At 25.1% G+C, this 9058-nt stretch overlaps 2 non-coding genes and 1 pseudogene across 2 annotated transcripts; all 3 read left to right on the top strand.

Moving 5' to 3' along the window:
* The first annotated feature begins 4660 nt into the window (after positions 1–4660).
* On the top strand, positions 4661–6650 carry LOC138858714 (small subunit ribosomal RNA). The gene has a single exon (XR_011397749.1). It is a non-coding gene; the product is annotated as a small subunit ribosomal RNA (ribosomal RNA).
* Positions 6651–7277: 627 nt separating this feature from the next.
* Positions 7278–7456, top strand: LOC138858702 (5.8S ribosomal RNA). Its single transcript, XR_011397737.1, has one exon. It is a non-coding gene; the product is annotated as a 5.8S ribosomal RNA (ribosomal RNA).
* A 502-nt stretch (positions 7457–7958) lies between these two features.
* LOC138858728 (large subunit ribosomal RNA) overlaps positions 7959–9058 on the top strand; it is a 4659-nt pseudogene continuing 3559 nt past the window's right edge.

The following is a 9058-nucleotide window of genomic DNA, read 5'->3' as shown; positions in this document are numbered from 1 at the left end:
TAATTGTATAAAGTCTATGAAGTAATAAATTTTCATATAAGTAGTAAATATATAAAGTCTATGAAGTAATAAATTTTCATATAAGTATTAAATGTATAAAGTCTATGAAGTAATAAATTTTCATATAAGTATTAATTGTATAAAGTCATGAAGTAATAAATTTTCATATAAGTATTAATTGTATAAAGTCTATGAAGTAATAAATTTTCATATAAGTATTAATTGTATAAAGTCTATGAAGTAATAAATTTTCATATAAGTACTAAATGTATAAAGTCTATGAAGTAATAAATTTTCATATAAGTAGTAAATATATAAAGTCTATGAAGTAATAAATTTTCATATAAGTATTAATTGTATAAAGTCTATGAAGTAATAAATTTTCATATAAGTATTAATTGTATAAAGTCTATGAAGTAATAAATTTTCATATAAGTACTAAATGTATAAAGTCTATGAAGTAATAAATTTTCATATAAGTAGTAAATATATAAAGTCTATGAAGTAATAAATTTTCATATAAGTATTAAATGTATAAAGTCTATGAAGTAAAATATAAAGTCTATGAAGTAATAAATTTTTATATAAGTATAAAAATTATAAAGTCTATGAAGTAATGAATTTTCATATAAGTATTAAATGTATAAAGTCTATGAAGTAATAAATTTTCATATAAGTATTAATTGTATAAAGTCTATGAAGTAATAAATTTTCATATAAGTATTAATTGTATAAAGTCTATGAAGTAATAAATTTTCATATAAGTATTAATTGTATAAAGTCTATGAAGTAATAAATTTTCATATAAGTATTAATTGTATAAAGTCTATGAAGTAATAAATTTTCATATAAGTATTAATTGTATAAAGTCTATGAAGTAATAAATTTTCATATAAGTATTAATTGTATAAAGTCTATGAAGTAATAAATTTTCATATAAGTATTAATTGTATAAAGTCTATGAAGTAATAAATTTTCATATAAGTACTAAATGTATAAAGTCTATGAAGTAATAAATTTTCATATAAGTAGTAAATATATAAAGTCTATGAAGTAATAAATTTTCATATAAGTATTAATTGTATAAAGTCTATGAAGTAATAAATTTTCATATAAGTATTAATTGTATAAAGTCTATGAAGTAATAAATTTTCATATAAGTATTAATTGTATAAAGTCTATGAAGTAATAAATTTTCATATAAGTATTAAATGTATAAAGTCTATGAAGTAATAAATTTTCATATAAGTAGTAAATATATAAAGTCTATGAAGTAATAAATTTTCATATAAGTATTAAATGTATAAAGTCTATGAAGTAATGAATTTTCATATAAGTATTAATTGTATAAAGTCTATGAAGTAATAAATTTTCATATAAGTATTAATTGTATAAAGTCTATGAAGTAATAAATTTTCATATAAGTATTAATTGTATAAAGTCTATGAAGTAATAAATTTTCATATAAGTATTAATTGTATAAAGTCTATGAAGTAATAAATTTTCATATAAGTATTAAATGTATAAAGTCTATGAAGTAATAAATTTTCATATAAGTATTAATTGTATAAAGTCTATGAAGTAATAAATTTTCATATAAGTATTAATTGTATAAAGTCTATGAAGTAATAAATTTTCATATAAGTAGTAAATATATAAAGTCTATGAAGTAATAAATTTTCATATAAGTATTAAATGTATAAAGTCTATGAAGTAATAAATTTTCATATAAGTATTAATTGTATAAAGTCTATGAAGTAATAAATTTTCATATAAGTATTAATTGTATAAAGTCTATGAAGTAATAAATTTTCATATAAGTATTAATTGTATAAAGTCTATGAAGTAATAAATTTTCATATAAGTACTAAATGTATAAAGTCTATGAAGTAATAAATTTTCATATAAGTAGTAAATATATAAAGTCTATGAAGTAATAAATTTTCATATAAGTATTAATTGTATAAAGTCTATGAAGTAATAAATTTTCATATAAGTATTAATTGTATAAAGTCTATGAAGTAATAAATTTTCATATAAGTACTAAATGTATAAAGTCTATGAAGTAATAAATTTTCATATAAGTAGTAAATATATAAAGTCTATGAAGTAATAAATTTTCATATAAGTATTAAATGTATAAAGTCTATGAAGTAAAATATAAAGTCTATGAAGTAATAAATTTTTATATAAGTATAAAAAATATAAAGTCTATGAAGTAATGAATTTTCATATAAGTATTAAATGTATAAAGTCTATGAAGTAATAAATTTTCATATAAGTATTAATTGTATAAAGTCTATGAAGTAATAAATTTTCATATAAGTATTAATTGTATAAAGTCTATGAAGTAATAAATTTTCATATAAGTATTAATTGTATAAAGTCTATGAAGTAATAAATTTTCATATAAGTATTAATTGTATAAAGTCTATGAAGTAATAAATTTTCATATAAGTATTAATTGTATAAAGTCTATGAAGTAATAAATTTTCATATAAGTATTAATTGTATAAAGTCTATGAAGTAATAAATTTTCATATAAGTATTAATTGTATAAAGTCTATGAAGTAATAAATTTTCATATAAGTATTAATTGTATAAAGTCTATGAAGTAATAAATTTTCATATAAGTATTAATTGTATAAAGTCTATGAAGTAATAAATTTTCATATAAGTATTAATTGTATAAAGTCTATGAAGTAATAAATTTTCATATAAGTATTAATTGTATAAAGTCTATGAAGTAATAAATTTTCATATAAGTATTAATTGTATAAAGTCTATGAAGTAATAAATTTTCATATAAGTATTAATTGTATAAAGTCTATGAAGTAATGAATTTTCATATAAGTATTAAATGTATAAAGTCTATGAAGTAATAAATTTTCATATAAGTATTAATTGTATAAAGTCTATGAAGTAATAAATTTTCATATAAGTATTAATTGTATAAAGTCTATGAAGTAATAAATTTTCATATAAGTATTAATTGTATAAAGTCTATGAAGTAATAAATTTTCATATAAGTATTAATTGTATAAAGTCTATGAAGTAATAAATTTTCATATAAGTAGTAAATATATAAAGTCTATGAAGTAATAAATTTTCATATGAGTATTAAATGTATAAAGTCTATGAAGTAAAATATAAAGTCTATGAAGTAATAAATTTTTATATAAGTATAAAAAATATAAAGTCTATGAAGTAATGAATTTTCATATAAGTATTAAATGTATAAAGTCTATGAAGTAATAAATTTTCATATAAGTATTAAATGTATAAAGTCTATGAAGTAATAAATTTTCATATAAGTATTAAATATGAAGTCATACAAGTTAAAAATTTAAAAAAAAAATCGATTGTAAAAATACTTTTGATGTTATTAGTTGTATTATGACCATGACGATATTTGAAAATGATATAAATTACCCACGTATATATGAGTTTTTAAATTTTAAATAGGTTAAAAGAATTTTTCCATATATTTTCGGGTTGGTAACGTCAACATGGGAGAGAACATTTATAACAAATTTGCACAAATCTGCTCAAATTGACATATACTGAAATAGTACTTATATGAAAATTTATTGCTTCATAGACTTTATACATTTAGTACTTATATGAAAATTTTTTACTGCTAGGAAATGTATTATACTTTTATATATTTGAATTCCTTATGTTAGTTTATTAGTAAGAAATTGTTTTTAAATACTTATAAGTATGAATATTACTATACTTATATGATTTATGTATTTAGTACTTGTATGAAAATTTTCATACTTGTATGACTTTATTTACTTAGTATTTATATGGAAATATTTTTTACTTTATATGTATTTTTAAGTAAATATGAAAATGAAAGTTGATTTTGTGTGCCTTTTTATTCCTGGTTTTTATACAGTTAGTTTAAATAGAAATAGATTTTGTTTTATACAAAACTCTATATTCTGTACTAACATATTGTATATAATGAGCGTTTTTTATTCCTGGTTTCCTACAGTTAGTTTAAATAGAAATAGATTTTGTTTTATACAAAAACATAAAAAATCTATTATTCTATACTAACATATTGTAGAAATAAATATTAAACAATATTTTAGTTTTATTTGTGAGCTATTCTAATATTTACTCATAAAATATATGTGTAAAAGGATGGTTTTTAAATAAAATAAAATATTAATGTGTTGCACCCGAAAATACTTTTTATCATATATTTATTATTGAAATAAATATAATAGAATTTGAAATTATTAATTTCAAATCAAGAAAAAAATGTATATACTCTTAAAAAAAGGTATATATATTACTATATGCATTGAAATAAAGTAAAATGTATAGAATGATATTATTTGAAAATTTTGCCAATATAAGAAGAAATATCGTTCTTACATAATAATTAAATAATAATATGTATAGAGAACGAAAATTCTTTTCACGATACCAAAACAAAAATTAAAAAAATCCATTACAAAATCACACAATAGAAATGAAATATAATGAAAAAAAATATAATAAAGAAAGAAACATAGAAAAATTGTTGTGTATATTGTAAATGTTTTTATGTTTTGTGTATTTGTGTATAATTTTCAAATAAGAAAATATCATTTTAAACTTTTATATAATATAAAAAATATTATATAAAAAAGAAATATATATTATTCTGGTTGATCCTGCCAGTAGTTATATGCTTGTCTCAAAGATTAAGCCATGCATGTCTAAGTACAAACAAATTAAAAGTGAAACCGCAAAAGGCTCATTATATCAGTTATGGTTCCATAGATCGTTAACAGTTACTTGGATAACTGTGGTAATTCTAGAGCTAATACATGCAAAATAAACACGGACCTTTTGGAACGTGTGCTTTTATTAGGCTAAAACCAAGCGATTATTCGATCGTTATATTGGTTGAACTCTAGATAACTTGCAGATCGTATGGTCTCGTACCGACGACAGATCTTTCAAATGTCTGCCCTATCAACTTTTGATGGTAGTATCTAGGACTACCATGGTTGCAACGGGTAACGGGGAATCAGGGTTCGATTCCGGAGAGGGAGCCTGAGAAACGGCTACCACATCTAAGGAAGGCAGCAGGCGCGTAAATTACCCACTCCCAGTTCGGGGAGGTAGTGACGAAAAATAACAATACAGGACTCATATCCGAGGCCCTGTAATTGGAATGAGTACACTTTAAATCCTTTAACAAGGACCTATTGGAGGGCAAGTCTGGTGCCAGCAGCCGCGGTAATTCCAGCTCCAATAGCGTATATTAAAGTTGTTGCGGTTAAAACGTTCGTAGTTGAATTTGTGCTTCATACGGGTAGTACAACTATAATTGTGGTATGTACATTACCTTATGTATGTAAGCGTATTACCGGTGGAGTTCTTATATATAATTAATACAATGTATTTTTTATATATTCCTCCTATTTAAACCTGCTTCAGTGCTCTTCATCGAGTGTTGTTGTGGGCCGGTACAATTACTTTGAACAAATTAGAGTGCTTAAAGCAGGCTCCAAATGCCTGAATATTTTGTGCATGGAATAATGAAATAAGACCTCTGTTCTACTTTCATTGGTTTTTAGATCAAGAGGTAATGATTAATAGAAGCAGTTTGGGGGCATTAGTATTACGACGCGAGAGGTGAAATTCTTGGACCGTCGTAAGACTAACTTAAGCGAAAGCATTTGCCAAAGATGTTTTCATTAATCAAGAACGAAAGTTAGAGGTTCGAAGGCGATCAGATACCGCCCTAGTTCTAACCATAAACGATGCCAGCTAGCAATTGGGTGTAGCTACTACTATGGCTCTCTCAGTCGCTTCCCGGGAAACCAAAGCTTTTGGGCTCCGGGGGAAGTATGGTTGCAAAGCTGAAACTTAAAGGAATTGACGGAAGGGCACCACCAGGAGTGGAGCCTGCGGCTTAATTTGACTCAACACGGGAAAACTTACCAGGTCCGAACATAAGCGTGTAAGACAGATTGATAGCTCTTTCTCGAATCTATGGGTGGTGGTGCATGGCCGTTCTTAGTTCGTGGAGTGATTTGTCTGGTTAATTCCGATAACGAACGAGACTCAAATATATTAAATAGATGCTTTCAGGATTATGGTGTTGAAGCTTATATAGCCTTCATTCATGCGTTCATCTTGAATGTACAAGTGTTTGAATGTGTTTATATAAGTGGAGTCGTACCTGTTGGTTTGTCCCATTATAAGGACACTAGCTTCTTAAATGGACAAATTGCGTCTAGCAGTAACGAGATTGAGCAATAACAGGTCTGTGATGCCCTTAGATGTCCTGGGCTGCACGCGCGCTACAATGAAAGTATCAACGTGTATTTCCTAGACCGAGAGGTCCGGGTAAACCGCTGAACCACTTTCATGCTTGGGATTGTGAACTGAAACTGTTCACATGAACTTGGAATTCCCAGTAAGTGTGAGTCATTAACTCGCATTGATTACGTCCCTGCCCTTTGTACACACCGCCCGTCGCTACTACCGATTGAATTATTTAGTGAGGTCTCCGGACGTGATCACTGTGACGCCTTGTGTTTCACGGTTGTTTCGCAAAAGTTGACCGAACTTGATTATTTAGAGGAAGTAAAAGTCGTAACAAGGTTTCCGTAGGTGAACCTGCGGAAGGATCATTATTGTGTTCCTATCCGAAAAGAAAAAAAAAATAATTATATAAAAACAAAATAAAAAAAAAGAATAAAAAAGAAAAAAAAGTTTTCTTTTTGTTCTTTTCATTCAAAATGTTTTGAATTATACAATGTTTTGAATGTTTTTCTGTTTTTTTTTTTTTTTTTTAACTCCTTGTAATGCATTATGACAATATATATTATATTGTGAACTTCGCATACATTGTATTTGAACGCAATAAAAAAACCTTTAAACATATAGCTGTACTTATTATTTATATAGAAAATAATATTTAATTGTGATATTTATATAAAATATTATAAATGATAAGTTAACTTGTTCACATTAACGTGTGTAATACCTTTTTTTTATGGTATTTTCTATTTGTGATTAAAAACATGTTGAAAAATTTAAAAAAAGAAAACGCACAAATAGAGAAGAAAATAATATATAAAAGGTATTACTGTTTTTGTTGACCTAAGACATGCGCAGCTGCAAATGTTTGGGTTTAAAATTACAATTTATTGAAAGATGTTTTAAACTTATGTATTAAAAATTTATTATTGATTAATTATTAATACTTTCAATAAATTAAAATTCTTTGACTTTGAATTAAAAAAATACAAAAAAATTATCACTCTAAGCGGTGGATCACTCGGCTCATGGGTCGATGAAGAACGCAGCAAACTGTGCGTCATCGTGTGAACTGCAGGACACATGAACATCGACATTTTGAACGCATATTGCGGTCCATGCTGTTATGTACTTTAATTAATTTTAAAGTGCTGCTTGGACTACATATGGTTGAGGGTTGTAAGACTATGCTAAATTAGTTGCTTATTCTTTTAGTCAATTAATAGAATTTAAGCATATGGCATATTATTGGATTGTATTTTTCAATCCATAATATTAATAGCATAAAAAGAAATATAGAAAATATATTCTTGAATACCTCATATTTGAACGAAAATTTATGATAAATGAGAATCTTAGTATTCCCATAAAAGAAAAAATTTTCAACATTATTTAAATTATATTAAATAATACATAAGAGGAATGTCTAGCATAAAATAAATTTTTATTCTAGAATTAATTCACTCTATTGTATTGAGAAAAATTTATAATAAAAAAAAATATATGATATGTGGAGGAATAATGTTGTTAATTTTATTAATTATTATATTATGAATTTTAAAAAGGGATGAAAAGATTGAATAATATTGAGTAATCAAGATATAAAAATATATTTCTTTAAAATAGCAAATAGCAAAAAAATTAAATAAAAATAAACAAATCAATCTAAAATATATTTTATACAACCTCAACTCATATGGGACTACCCCCTGAATTTAAGCATATTAATGAGGGGAGGAAAAGAAACTAACAAGGATTTTCTTAGTAGCGGCGAGCGAAAAGAAAATAGTTCAGCACTAAGTCACTTTGTCTATATGGCAAATGTGAGATGCAGTGTATGGAATATCTTAATATCTAGTATGAGAAATTAACGATTTAAGTCCTTCTTAAATGAGGCCATTTACCCATAGAGGGTGCCAGGCCCGTATAACGTTAATGATTACTAGAAAGATATTTCCAAAGAGTCGTGTTGCTTGATAGTGCAGCACTAAGTGGGTGGTAAACTCCATCTAAAACTAAATATAACCATGAGACCGATAGTAAACAAGTACCGTGAGGGAAAGTTGAAAAGAACTCTGAATAGAGAGTTAAATAGTACGTGAAACTGCTTAGAGGTTAAGCCCGATGAACCTGAATATCCATTATGAAAAATTCATCATTATAACTGTAGTATTTAATTTTAAATATTATAGTAATAGTGTGCATTTTTTTCATATAAGGACATTGTAATCTATTAACATAATAAAATATTTATCAAAAGATCATTGGTTTTTAAGTTTATTCAAATTAATTTGCTTTTAGCTTATTAACATAGAATAATTACTGATGATTTGATAAAGTGTTGATAGATTTTATTATATATAATGCTAAAATTCTTTTGAATTTTACAATAATATTATTATCATTGATTTTAATATTAATTGTATGCATTTATATGATTAACAATGCGAAAGATTCAGGATACCTTCGGGACCCGTCTTGAAACACGGACCAAGGAGTCTAACATATGTGCAAGTCATTGGGTTATATTAAACCTAATGGCGAAATTAACTTAACTGTATTAATAATGGGATTAATTTTTAATGTATTACATTATTAATTCAATCCCGGGGCGTTCCATATAGTTATGTATAATGATAATTTATTATTATTTATACCTCTAACTGGAGCGTACCTTGAGCATATATGCTGTGACCCGAAAGATGGTGAACTATACTTGATCAGGTTGAAGTCAGGGGAAACCCTGATGGAAGACCGAAACAGTTCTGACGTGCAAATCGAT

This window comes from Bactrocera oleae, unplaced genomic scaffold (genome assembly GCF_042242935.1).
Source record: "Bactrocera oleae isolate idBacOlea1 unplaced genomic scaffold, idBacOlea1 ctg00000012.1, whole genome shotgun sequence".
Taxonomy (NCBI): Eukaryota; Metazoa; Arthropoda; class Insecta; order Diptera; family Tephritidae; genus Bactrocera; species Bactrocera oleae.
The sequence above is the reverse complement of the archived record's forward strand: the minus strand, read 5'-3'. Positions and strand labels throughout refer to the sequence as shown.